The sequence below is a fragment of the Podarcis raffonei genome, chromosome 11 (assembly GCF_027172205.1).
Source record: "Podarcis raffonei isolate rPodRaf1 chromosome 11, rPodRaf1.pri, whole genome shotgun sequence".
Taxonomy (NCBI): domain Eukaryota; kingdom Metazoa; phylum Chordata; class Lepidosauria; order Squamata; family Lacertidae; genus Podarcis; species Podarcis raffonei.
This window is the reverse complement of record NC_070612.1, coordinates 41,933,725-41,946,974: the sequence shown is the minus strand read 5'-3', so window position 1 is coordinate 41,946,974 and position 13,250 is coordinate 41,933,725. Positions and strand designations below refer to the sequence as shown.

At 44.3% G+C, this 13,250-nt stretch overlaps 1 protein-coding gene across 6 annotated transcripts in view; it reads left to right on the top strand.

Moving 5' to 3' along the window:
- The first annotated feature begins 1,544 nt into the window (after nucleotides 1–1,544).
- Nucleotides 1,545–13,250, top strand: part of PJA2 (praja ring finger ubiquitin ligase 2) — a 41,763-nt gene continuing 30,057 nt past the window's right edge. For 2 of the 6 annotated variants that reach the window (XM_053407633.1, XM_053407626.1), the window contains exon 1: nucleotides 6,060–6,185. The gene's annotated coding sequence lies outside the window, so the exon portion shown is untranslated. Of the gene's footprint in view, nucleotides 1,647–6,058; nucleotides 6,186–6,505; nucleotides 6,598–13,250 lie in introns of those variants that run through there. The other 4 variants (XM_053407627.1, XM_053407634.1, XM_053407631.1 and 1 more) reach the window with 4 other exon arrangements.

The following is a 13,250-nucleotide window of genomic DNA, read 5'->3' as shown; positions in this document are numbered from 1 at the left end:
GTTTCATAGAATCATAGAACTGTAGAGCTGGAAGGGAATCCTAAGGGTTGTGTAGTCCCACCCCCTGAAATGCGGGAATCCTGTCCACAGCCATCAAAAGTTCTTACTCTAATGCAGTGATGGCCAAACTTGGCCCTCCAGCTGTTTTGGGACAACAATTCCCATCATCCCTGACCACTGGTCCTGTTAAGAAAGGATGATGGGAGTTGTAGTCCCAAAACAGCTGGAGGGCCAAGTTTGGCCATCGCTGCTAATGTGTCAAGAGTAGGGGGACCATGTGCCCTACTTTACAGAGGACGATCCTCTGCTTGAATGTGCCCTTTTATTTTTTTGGCAATGCATAAGTGGCCACCCTAGTCACAAGTTCATACCCCAGACTCTATTCCTACATACCCTCCAACATTTCTCTGATGAAAATAGGGACGTCCTAAATAATAATTATTTAATTATTAAATAATAAATAATAATAAATAATAGGGACGCGGGTGGCGCTGTGGGTAAAACCTCAGAGCCTAGGGCTTGCTGATCGAAAGGTCGGCGGTTCTAATCCCCGCGGCGGGGTGTGCTCCCGCTGCTCGGTCCCAGCGCCTGCCAACCTAGCAGTTCAAAAGCACCCTCGGGTGCAAGTAGATAAATAGGGACCGCTTACTAGCGGGAAGGTAAACGGCGTTTCCGTGTGCTGCGCTGGCTCGCCAGAGCAGCGATGTCACGCTGGCCACGTGACCCGGAAGTGTCTGCGGACAGCGCTGGCCCCCGGCCTCTTGAGTGAGATGGGCGCACAACCCCAGAGTCTGTCAAGACTGGCCCGTACGGGCAGGGGTACCTTTACCTTTAAATAATAATAATAATAATAATTATTATTATTATTATTATTATTATTATTATTATTATTATTTACTATTTATAACCCACCTATCTGACTGGGTTGTCACTCTGGGTGACTTCCAACATATATAAAAACATTAAACATTTTTTAAAAACTTCCCTATACAGGCCTGTCTTCAGATGTCTCAGGGGTCGGATAACTCCATACCCTCCAACATTTCTCTGATAAAACAGGGACGTCCTACCATAACCTCCAACATTTCTCTGATGAAAATAAGGATGTCCTAAGGAAAAGTGGGACATTCTAGGATTAAATCAGAAACCAGGATGGTTTCTGTAAATAGGGGGAAATAGGGGCACTTGGAGGATCTGGTCCTATATTAGTTTTGGAAGTAAGTTGCTAAGCACACTGAGTCTGCTGCTCAGTTCTATGGTTCTAGGTAAGATGGCTGTTGCTGAGCTTTTACTTAGCTGGAATCTTGTGCTCAGTAAGAACCACACACTGAAAACATCACAAGCACAAGCAGCACAGTAACAACCATTCTCACAAAGCCCATAGTAACTGCACAGTTAGTCTACCAATCACACTATTGCTCACAGACAGGTCCCTTAGCAATGATACAATGACAACACTAGGCAACAGCCAGCGATGTCACAATTGCTGAAGAGGATGGGTGACTTGTACGTGCTTAAGAGAGCATGTTTATTCAGAAGTAAGTGTGCTTTGGATTGCAGCCTTAAACCACACCTCCTTTCTCTCACACACAATGATCAGGCAGAGGCTCAGGTATGCCAAGCCCAGCCTCCATATGGCTTTACAGGTAAGCGGCAATTTGACTTGGGACCTTAAGCTGATAAGCAGCCAGTACAACTGCAGCAGATGAATGGAAGTGAGATATTCCCTAATTCTGGTTTCCAGACAACAGCCAGACTGGGGTATTCTACAGTATCTGAATACTGTCCTGTGTAAATATTTTTTTATTCTGCCAGTTACACAAGTGTTAAAAGTCACTAGAGCTATGCATGCAAAGGTGGCAGGAAGATGGTATGGCATGTGAAATATCTGAGATACAATTCCAGGCATATGTAGGGGGGAAAGGCAAATACAGTGGTACCTCAGGTTAAGTACTTAATTCGTTCTGGAGGTCCGTTCTTAACCTGAAACTGTTCTTAACCTGAAGCACCCCTTTAGCTAATGGGGCCTCCCACTGCTGCCGTGCCGCTGGAGCACAATTTCTGTTCTCATCCTGAAGCAAAGTTCTTAACCCAAGGTACTATTTCTGGGTTAGCGGAGTCTGTAACCTGAAGCATATGTAACCTGAAGCGTATGTAACCCGAGGTACCATTGTAGTGATATGAAATACCTCTGTCAGAAAGCTGCTGCTACTTAAGAGTAGAGAAAGCGCATCATTGGAAGATTTCCATGCAGTTCTTATTGCAGGGATTGTGGTCCAAAGTCTGGTCTCTTGCCCTAGCTGCAAAACTTACACAAAGACATAAAATAAAACCAATCAATCAATCAATCAATCAATCCACCGTATAAAATTAACTGCAGCATAGTATTTTATTTACCTGCAAGGGAAGAGACAAAAATTAGTTTAGGAACATAAATATACAATAACACACAGGTGAGACATTGAGAGCCCTGATATTAAGATCACACATTATTTAAAGAGATGGGGGGGGGGCAGGTAGAGAGAAATCTACCTGGAGCCAAAATGGCCATGAAGAAAATGCGACAAATGAGAATGTATATTGGGAAGAAATTAACTTCTTGGGTAACCTAGTCCAAAGATATAAAAAGCTATTGTTGTTGTTGTTGTTTAGTCGTTTAGTTGTGTCCGACTCTTCGTGACCCCATGGACCAGAGCACGCCAGGCACTTCTGTCTTCCACTGCCTCCCGCAGTTTGGTCAGACTCATGTTTGTAGCTTCGAAGACACTATCCAACCATCTCATCCTTTGTCGTCCCCTTCTCCTTGTACCCTCCATCTTTCCCAACATCAGGGTCTTTTCCAGGGAGTCTTCTCTTCTCATGAGGTGGCCAAAGTATTGGAGCCTCAGCTTCAGGATCTGTCCTTCCAGTGAGCACTCAGGGCTGGTTTCCTTAAGAATGGATACGTTTGATCTTCTTGCAGTCCATGGGACTCTCAAGAGTCTCCTCCAGCACCATAATTCAAAAGCATCAATTCTTCGGCGATCAGCCTTCTTTATGGTCCAGCTCTCACTTCCATACATCACTACTGGGAAAACCATAGCTTTTACTATACAGACCTTTGTTGGCAAGGTGATGTCTCTACTTTTTAAGATGCTGTCTTGGTTTGTCATTGCTTTCCTCCCAAGAAGCAGACATCTCTTAATTTCGTGGCTGCTGTCGCCATCTGCAGTGATCATGGAGCCCAAGAAAGTAAAATCTCTCACTGCCTCCATTTCTTCCCCTTCTATTTGCCAGGAGGTGATGGGACCAGTGGCCATGATCTTCGTTTTTTTGATGTTGAGCTTCAGACCATATTTTGCGCTCTCCTCTTTCACCCTCAATAAAAGGTTCTTTAATTCCTCCTCACTTTCTGCCATCAAGGTTGTGTCATCTGCATATCTGAGGTTGTTGATATTTCTTCCAGCAGTCTTAATTCCGGCTAGGGATTCATCCAGCCCAGCCTTTCGCATGATGAATTCTGCATATAAGTTAAATAAACAGGGAGACAAAATACAGCCTTGTCATACTCCTTTCCCAATTTTGAACCAATCCGTTGTTCCATATCCAGTTCTAACTGTAGCTTCTTGTCCCACATAGAGATTTCTCAGGAGACAGATGAGGTGATCAGGCACTCCCATTTCTTTAAGAACTTGCCATAGTTTGCTGTGGTCGACACAGTCAAAGGCTTTTGCATAGTCAATGAAGCAGAAGTAGATGTCTTTCTGGAACTCTCTAGCTTTCTCCATAATCCAGCACATGTTTGCAATTTGGTCTCTGGTTCCTCTGCCTCTTCGAAATCCCTAAAATATTAAGTCCAGTCACAGACGACTCTGGAGTTGCAGCGCTCATCAGGCTCTGTAGGCTGAGGGAGCCAGAGGTTGTCTGCAGACAATTTTTCCGGGTCATGTGGCCAGCATGACTAAGCTGCTTCTGGCGCAACAGAACACCGACACCAGAGCAGCCCAAGGAAATGCTGTTTACCCTCCCACCGGAGTGGTACCTGTTTATCTACTTGCACTTTTTGGCGTGCTTTCGAACTGCTAGGTTGGCAGGAGCTGGGACCGAGCAATGGGAACTCCCCCCGTCGCAGGAATTTGAACCGCCGACCTTCTGATCGGCAAGCCCAAGAGGCTCAGTGGTTTAGACCACAGTGCCACCCGCATCCAATAGTCCAAAGATACTAAGGGCCTTTAGCAATTAAAACCAGCACTTTGAACTTGCCTTGGAAATGGATCCTGGGCACTAACATTATATTGTTGCACACCACCCTAATCACCACAGCAGTGAGGGTCTCAGGTGCTCTAAACCCAGGGTTTGTGTTTCCTTTTGGACCAATGAGGCACAGTGGAGTCTGTGGTATCTTTATGATATATGGTTTATTTACACATGTATACAAACTGTGCTTGCTGTGGAGGGAGTTCCAAACATCACATCCCAAACGGCACCAGCTTCTTCCAAAGGCAGCAGCATCCCTCCCTTGGCAGCCTTCCTCCAAGGATCACATTTCTTACCTGTTCTAACCTTGCTAATCTAAGCCCTGGCCTTCTGTAACACAAAGGGAGGCCCCACTCACCTGCTTCCTCACACCTGGTGATTGATGCCTAGTTGTGCTAATACCCCCAGGCTCTCACCTTGAAGGAAATTAGGTTGACTCCATTACCTTTGAACCCATGTTAATTTCACAGGATTAAGGATGACTGGCACACTGTCCAGCACACAGGGTCTGACTTAATTAGCCTTCACCTGTGCTAATTAAAGGATTAACTGGGGTTATCACACAGTGTAAATACACCTGAGTCTGGCTATTAACTCCAGGTAAATTAGCTTTGACACCCCTAAACCTTAAGTTAAATTCTAGCACCGATAAATCAGTAACAATAAGATGAAAGCATCCGGTCCCAATTTAAGATTTTGAAGACCTCTTTTTAGATCAACTGCCACTTCTAGATACGTTTCGAAGGCAGCCTCATGCACGATGCCTTGCAAAAGTCTTACATATGGGGACACCAGACCGTGGATACCTTTGTCCAGACTATCACATCAAAGAATGGTCCTGGCTGATGTACCAACTGGATAATTTCTCGTAATTTTATGCTGTGAGATTTTTGGGTGGTATGCAAATTAATTAATTAATAATAGATTAAATAATAGATTAAATTGATAGGTTAAATATAATAATAATATATTTCAAGGCACATTCTAAGCATGTATCGACAATGCTGGGGGTATAAGTACCCCATCCAGCCCATTACTCTGCCCAGTAATGTTGGTATATATGTTGGAAGCTGTCCAGAGTGCCTGTTGCAACCCAGTCAGATGGGTGGGGTACAAATAATAAAATCATTATTATCATTATTGCTGTTATTAGGGAGTCCGGTAGTGCCTCTATCCTTTCGATAGCCTTGTTGCACGGGCCAATCTAGCACTTTGTGCATCGCTAGGCTTGTCTGGTGTATCGGATTGCTGGACAGTGGATAAGATCAGGCTGTTACTTCTAATCTGAAGAGAGAGAGAAAATGCCCATTTTATGTTAGCAGGGCCACTCTTCTTCTGTGACTTGCATTTCTTTCACCTAGGGCTAAGGATGGACAGCTGATAACTTTATGTGTATGTGAATTATTATCCCTCGAACATCTGCAATAAAATCAGACCACATACATTAGCAAGGTACTTTCCTGACCAAATCAGTGGCTGATTTCGAGTTTCCCAGCAATTGTGGGAACTCAAGGGTAGGGATATGCATTGCGTGTTACTTGTGCGCTGCTTAAGAAAAGCCCCGCTGCCAGGAGCTTATATACCCTCATAGCTCCGCAAGGACAACTTTACTGCGGGCTCCAGGCGGGATTATTACTACAGCTCCGTAGCGGAGCCCCTGCCTGGGAACCTCCTCGGCCGAAACGCGCGCGAGGGAGCTCCTGACAGACGCCTGCAAAACTCCGGCCCTCAGAGGGAACGAGGGAGAGCGGTGGGCGGGCCCTTTCCAAACCTCCTCCTTCATTTCCCCTCACCGATTGGCTTCCTCCCGAGAGGTGGGAGGCGGGATTGGCCGGCGCGGGCGAGGCTTGCCGGGCGGGATTGGCCGGGCCGGCTTTCCGTCCCGAGGTGGTGCGTCTCGACTGCCGCCGCCGCCGCCGCCCTGTCGCCCTTTGGCTTAAGGGGAGGCGGTGAGTTCTCGCGTCCGGATTCTTGAGGGCCGGCGGCCAGGTGGGCTCCGGGGCGCGCCACTGCGGGCCTTGGCGGGAGGAAGAGGCAGGCGGGCGGGCGGGAGCCTGGCTGGTTCCCCGCCCCCTCGCGGTTCTCCTCAGAGCGGAGGCCTGGGGTGGGGGAGGGGAAGGAGGCCGAGCCGGCCGCCCCTCCCCCCTCCCTCTCCGCCCGGGGTTTGGTTCTCCCCGTGACCCGGCTGAGGAGACGGTGCTCTCCAGGGGGAACCGCCGTAGCTGGGTACTCTGTGGGGTGGGAGTGGGCCTGACAGGGCTCCGACGGGGCTTCGGAGGTTGCGCGGTGCCCAATTCTTGGGGGGGGGGAGCTTTGTGATGCGCAGAGTTACGTGTTTGTGTGTATATACATAGCGAATGGGTACGTATACAGTGAAATGTGAGCATGCTTCTTCGCGCGGGGGGGGGCCGTGATGGGCGAAGGCGCGTAGGTCGCGCGAGAGTGGTGCAGCGAGGGGGCTGAGGGTTGCCTCTCTTTTTGACAGGCCTGCATTTGTTTCGGCCCGTGTGATTTTTGTCACGGGCCTGTGATGCATAGCTTCTTTCCCCGCCTACGTTCCTCCTCCCCACGTGGGTTTGATTGGGGAATGGGGCAGAGAGAGAGACGACTCGCACCGAGATTTCAGCTGGTAACCAGATGAATTCTTCGGCTCTCCATCGGAGGCCCGGAGACATAAAATGCGGGTTTTTAATTTGCCATCTTCTGCACGTGTTTTCGTATTGTATGCACACCTGGGGCTTGTTGCTGTTTAGTTATGTCCGACTCTTCGTGACCCCATGGACCAGATCACGCCAGGCACTCCTGTCTTCCACTGCCTCCCGCAGTTTGGTCAAACTCATGCTGGTAGCTTCGAGAACACTGTCCAACCATCTCGTCCTCCGTCGTCCCCTTCTCCTTGTGCCCTCCATCTTTCCCAACATCAGGGTCTTTTCCAGGGTCATGAGGTGGCCAAAGTGTTGCAGCCTCAGTTTCAGGATCTGTCCTTCCAGTGAGCACTCCATTCCTTAAGAATGGATAGGTTTGATCTTCTTGCAGTCCATGGGACTCTCAAGAGTCTCCTCCAGCACCACAATTCAAAAGCATCATTTCTTCGGGGATCAGCCTTCTTTATGGTCCAGCTCTCACTTCCACACCTGGGGCTTATGTAAAAACAAAAGAGAGAGAGTCCCCCCCCCCCCCCTGCCAAGAGTTGTCTCCAGAAGTATTACCTAAGAGGGCCAGTGCATTTTGACATAGAATTCTGATTTGGAGGCAAAGAAGAAGCAAACAAGATGGAATGGTCTTTATGCCTCTGCCCTATATAAATCGTGTGAGAAGGGGGGGAGTTTGCAAGCATATACTCATTATATAAAAAGGAGTAGGGGAGCAACCTCATCTGCCCCTAAAGCACTTTGCTGCTTTAAGCAGTTTTCCAACACCAGAAGTGAGCTGGCCAGAAACAAGCAAACAAAAACTATTAAAAGCAACAGAATGCTGGGGGGGAGGTGTCAGTAAAATAGCATGCTTCAGCAGATAGCATGTAATATTGTTTTAGCTGATGGTTGATACAACTGGTTCAATTGCTCCTAAAGAAGTTGTATAGACATTTGTCTTGCATTTTGTTTGGTCTTCTGGGTCCCCTAGAAGAGTCCTACAACTCAAAATAGTGAGCGTCTAGTACACCTTTGAGATTTCATTTTTTCATTCCCATGTTGTTTCCTCCTTCAGTCTGTCTGCCTGTAGTTACCATACTGAGTTTGCATGCTAAACATTATTTATCTGTTTTGTATTCTTTCCTACTTCCAAGGAACTTGGACAGTTGGGTGCACATAGAATTACTCCAGTTTCAAATTCTCTTTATTAAAACATACAGGGTTTAAGCAAATAAACCCACCTTTTAATTTTGTTTTTGCAGTATTGATCAAGCTGGAAATAAAGGCATCACATTTGAAAAAGTAGTTTTAACCTAAAAGCTGTTGTGGTATATTGGGCCTCAGTATGTTTCCTGAAGAAAGGGTTAAAACGTATGACTGGTTGCTCACAGAATCCAAGTTTGGAAAGGCTCAAAAGCCTGTTCAGTTCAGCCCCTGCTCCAAGGACAGACACTTTCTCCTCTTTGTTCTCATCAGGCTATATAATCCAGTATGTTCCAAAGAGAAAAGTTTTTCTCATGTAAAATGTCACATCTGCTTGGCAAAAAGATATGTGTCATTGAAAGAGAGACACTGAGGCTATTTAGATCTTTATATTTCTATCTCAGATAATTAGTTTTATGCCCCTTTCCTCTGTTAAATAAAAAGAGGGGGGGAATGCAAGCTTAAACCTACTTTTCAATATGTTACACATTGATTTAATACAAAAAAGGAGCAGGAAAACTTCTAAATGCAGTGCTTTCAACTCTTAAGAAATTAAATGTACACTGGATAATTTAACGGTTTGATTTGGTTTGCAATTTGGTAATGCACTGGTGGAGAAACTTTAATCTTAAGGTCTGCATTTCCATTTTTTTAAAAAATTGACTCCTTTTCATCATCAGTGTGGTCCCAAAGCATTGCCTGATGGGCAGCCTTCAAGGGGTCACTTGACAAATGCATAGAGCAGGGTTGGTTAGAGACATGGGTGGGGGAGGAGGAAGAATCCTGAAGGTTGGATAGAGAGGTTTTTCAGGTCACATTTGGGCTATGGAGTGCATGTTCCCTATTCCTGATTTAGCAGATGCTGCTCAGCTTAGAATACTCCAATGGTAAAAGATTGCAGTCCAGTTGATTGGTAGTAAGATTAGTTGATTTCAGAAAATATAAGTTCAAAAAATGTGCTTGATAAGACTTTCCAATTAAGAAATTTTGATCTGGTTCCTCGTGTGAAAATTGTGAACATACTACTTTGTGTCACACTTAATGCAGTTATAATAAACAATGAATCCTATTCTTTTCTGACTTGGGTATTTTTGGAAGATGATATCCATATCTGAGATAACATGCATGACAAGCTACTTTAATCTATTGGAGATGGGCACAAAGCATGACCTGGAAATCGTTAATCCTAGCTTCAAATTTATTTCTTTTTGCATTGTATGAACTGCTGAAAAACAGATGTGTAAGTGACTTGTGCCTCCATTGTAACAGTTAAAGGAGAATTCAAGTGGAGGCCATGTGTGAACTCAAGGTTCTTACAGAGCTAGTGCATTTGGCTTTCATGAGTATTCTTTGAAAGCTATGGTGAAAGTATGACTCACTTGTTGCTGGCCTTGATAATTTGTTTATAACCAAGGCCTGATGCAGATGTAAAACCAGGATCACAGTTTAGAGCAGGAATAGCTAACGTGCGTGGTTAAGGGATAGCATGGTTAAGGATGTATGGGAGCAACATCTGGAGGGTCACAGGTTAGCCACCATGTTTAGAAACCCCTGGTTTAATTTTCTCCTCCGCTTTTTGGAGATAACTATTATATCTGCACCCATGTTAACACATTGTGTGGTTAGTGTCAAATCAAAGTTTGCCTCCAGGTATGCATGTTTTCATACCCTGATTAAATTTAACTGAGGCATTAACAAAAGTGGAAATGGAATAATTTCCATAGGAGAGGAGACAAGGGAAAGCAGCCTGGCTTAGATATGTAGAACATGTTGCTTGTTCCAGGCTTTACAAGACAACCTAAATCAATAAAACATGTTGTATTGTAAGGATAACAAAACTAACCATGCAAGACCTTTGAACATACTTTAGGTGCTTCTGTTCCTATCATTTTTGTTGTAATCCTAAACTGTGATACATCAAGTATACACTTTAGAGATAATTACTTAAGTTATATCACTGCACACAACACCACCATTTTTTATTTAGCTGCAAAGTGCCGCTGGCATGAATTTAAAATGTTTATTGTCTGTTTGAAGATGATTCCTTTAATATTACATAAAAAATTGAAGTGTTGTAGTTCTAAATCCCAAACTCCTGGAATCTGAATATCTCAGTAGTGCCACTAGTCCAAAAATTGTTGGAGTATTTTGTAAAGTGTATGCTTTCTGCAGCATTTCACTTTTCACCTGGCAACTGTGAATTATGAAATGGCTCCATATTTATTCTGCATGTTTAGTTAGTTTAAAATGAAGTAAAATAGGAACTGAATCACAAGTTTGTTGTGAGACTTTCTAAGCCAGTCATAATCATAAATTTTGGACTGCTGTGCATGGATAACTTATTCTGTTATTTCTGCAAATAAGTTATAGAGATAGTTGTGGAGAAGCTGAGGTAGATGATTTCAGAAGAATAAGGGGAAACTGACTTTGGGGGTGAAATTGCTCTAATAAAAAACATGTTCATGTGCTATTCTGTGTTTTATTATTTTTTAAAAACTTGCAGTTCATGGTGACTTGTTCAATAATAGTCTCCATATCTTCTGCTACACCTTCCCAAATGCCATTAACCTACAGGCCAACTCAGGAAGGTCTTGCCATATTTTTGAAAGATGCTTGGAATTTGGCAATTTCTAGGAAAAGATTTTCATAGTTACCACTGAGAATACTTCTATATTGTGGATGCCTGAACATGGCATGCACATTATATTGTTGAGGTCATTCTTTGTCAGACTAAGATCACTCAGTGTAAGGTTCTGTGGATAAATATTAGCACCTTCCATTGTGCTTGGGGTCAGTGGTGCCATCTGTGTAGTACTTGTGTAATACAGTATGCGGGGGCCAGTAGGAACATAAGACCGTCTAACATTTGCACTAGCTGAAGCTTTGATCAGTGCCTTAGGATATGTAGTGCAGTAGTGTACGCTAAGGCATGAATGAAGACTGCCAGATCTGCGTATGACCCCCAAAAAAGTCAGTAGCCACTGATAGGAAAAAACGGTTTTGGCCGCTGCCAGCGCTTTGAGAGTGATAGAGCCATTGAGTCTGCCATTTCCAACATCCTGCAGTTTTCCTAGGGGACTAGAAGGAAAGGTGTGCCAGAGGAAGGGAAGGAAGGAGGAAGATGGCTGCCACAAGCAGAAACTGTCTCAGCAGCAGTGCAAAACTAGAGGAAGTCAAGGATATGGTTAATTGAGGATTGAAGCAGTAGATGAAGAAGGACCTACCTGCCTATTTTTAAAAAAAGAGAAGGTGACAAGCTCGGAGGAAAACATGGAAAAAGGAAATACTACTAAATTGTTATAGGTTTAATAAAGCAAAAATGGGCTGTTCCAGTCTTCTGAGATCTACTTTTACAAAAACTACAATCCTTTTCCTAATAGGAACATAGTTTGCTTCTAGGAAGGCAGACCTTTGGTCCATCTAGCTCAATGCTATCTATGCTATTTGGCAGCAACTCTCCAGATTCAAAGAGGAGTCCTTTCCAAACTTTCTGATAAGTTTTCTGATTCAAAATTTTCCAGAAAACCCACATTACTGATCATGAGACTCCAAATGTTCATTAAATATTGGTCTGTGTTCCAGTATCCAGTGGACCCACAGACAACCTGTCTTTGTAATAGATGAAGAACAAGTTATACCGGCTCAACTGCATTCCTGCTCAATAGGCTCTGAGAAACAGAGAACCTTGTAGAAAGACTTTTGTTAAGGGTTGGAAGGGACATTGGACTTGAGATTTGTGGGAAATATTTTCATCACAGTGTTTTCCACTTGGCATTAGAGAAGGATTGTATGACAGATACCTCAGAGAAAGCACTTTCATTGCAGGGATAACCCCCCAAAGCATCATAGGGCAGCTGATATTTTGTGTTGTCAGAATCTCTACTGCAGACTCCCATTGGAATAGGAAACTGCAGGAACAGATAATCTCTTTCAGTCTGATGGATTTTCTTTGATAGTTGAATACACTGATTCTACAGTTAGTTTACATGCACCACCAAAGGGGTTCAGCAGTAATGAATATCTGAGCACCCAAAGGTTTAAATGTTCGTGGCCAAAAGCATGTTAATGATATTCTGTCTGCCTTAAATCACAAGTCCTGGTGGCCTGTTATTTCAGTTTTGTTTGAATTTGGCTTCACTAAAGGTCCACAAATCTGTTGCTAGTGGCATTCATATATATATAGATTTCCAGAGACTGTTGATGAAAGCCCGTAGTATATCCTCCATAGGGATAATGGGCTTTGAAAAGGCTGCTGGCACAGAAGGCAAAGTAACTCTTGACATGGTGCTCTGCTGTGCACTGTGTTGGGATTCAGTGTCATTGATTGAAGGTTGCGGGTTGCTACAGATACTCATCTCCAAAACCCCTCACATCTCAACTGGCTGTTAAAATGGTTGACTAAGAAGTTGACCAGAATTCTTTGTGTCATTCTTTAGTGGCTCTGCTGCATTCAGTCTCTTATTATGAACAGAGGTACCACATGAATACCAGTACTAAAGACCTTAGCCATAAGGAAAGTATGAGCACAGTGTACCATCAGCATAGGATGGCATCAAGCCCCGTGCCTTCCTATGATCTCTGTCAGTAGCCTCTTAGATGTATTGGAAAGCTGATTAGCTACCCTTTCTCCTGTTCCAGAACCTCCTTGCCCAGAATGCATCTGAAGCAATGTCACCAACATGTCATGATCAACAATATTGAAAGCCATTGAAAGATCCAAGAGGATCACTTGGGTGTGATTTTCTTTCCCCATTTCAAGGCAGATAAAGCAACCAAGATCGCAAGTGCTATCTCTTTGTGATATCTGCTATGAATGCCAAATAGATAGTGGTTAAAAATGCTTGCATCTAGATGTGCCCAAAATGGAAGGACGGTTATTACAGTATTTTTTTTACAGAAGAAGAAGATGGAAATCAACAACAGCTAGTTTAGAGCCTTGCTACTCAAAACTGGTGGTCCACTGGTGCTGGTCCACAAGTCATTGGCTGCTGGTCCGCAGCAATTCTACCACAGCCTAGGTTGGGTGGGATGCTTTCGGGACCATATATGCTTTGGGCGCTGGCCCAGTTGGGTGGGGGGAGAATTGCTGGTCCACCACATCAGTTTGAGAAACACTGGTCTAGTGGATCTAGAGTACTGCAGATAGGAGGGCAACTTGTACACTGCATTCCATGAATG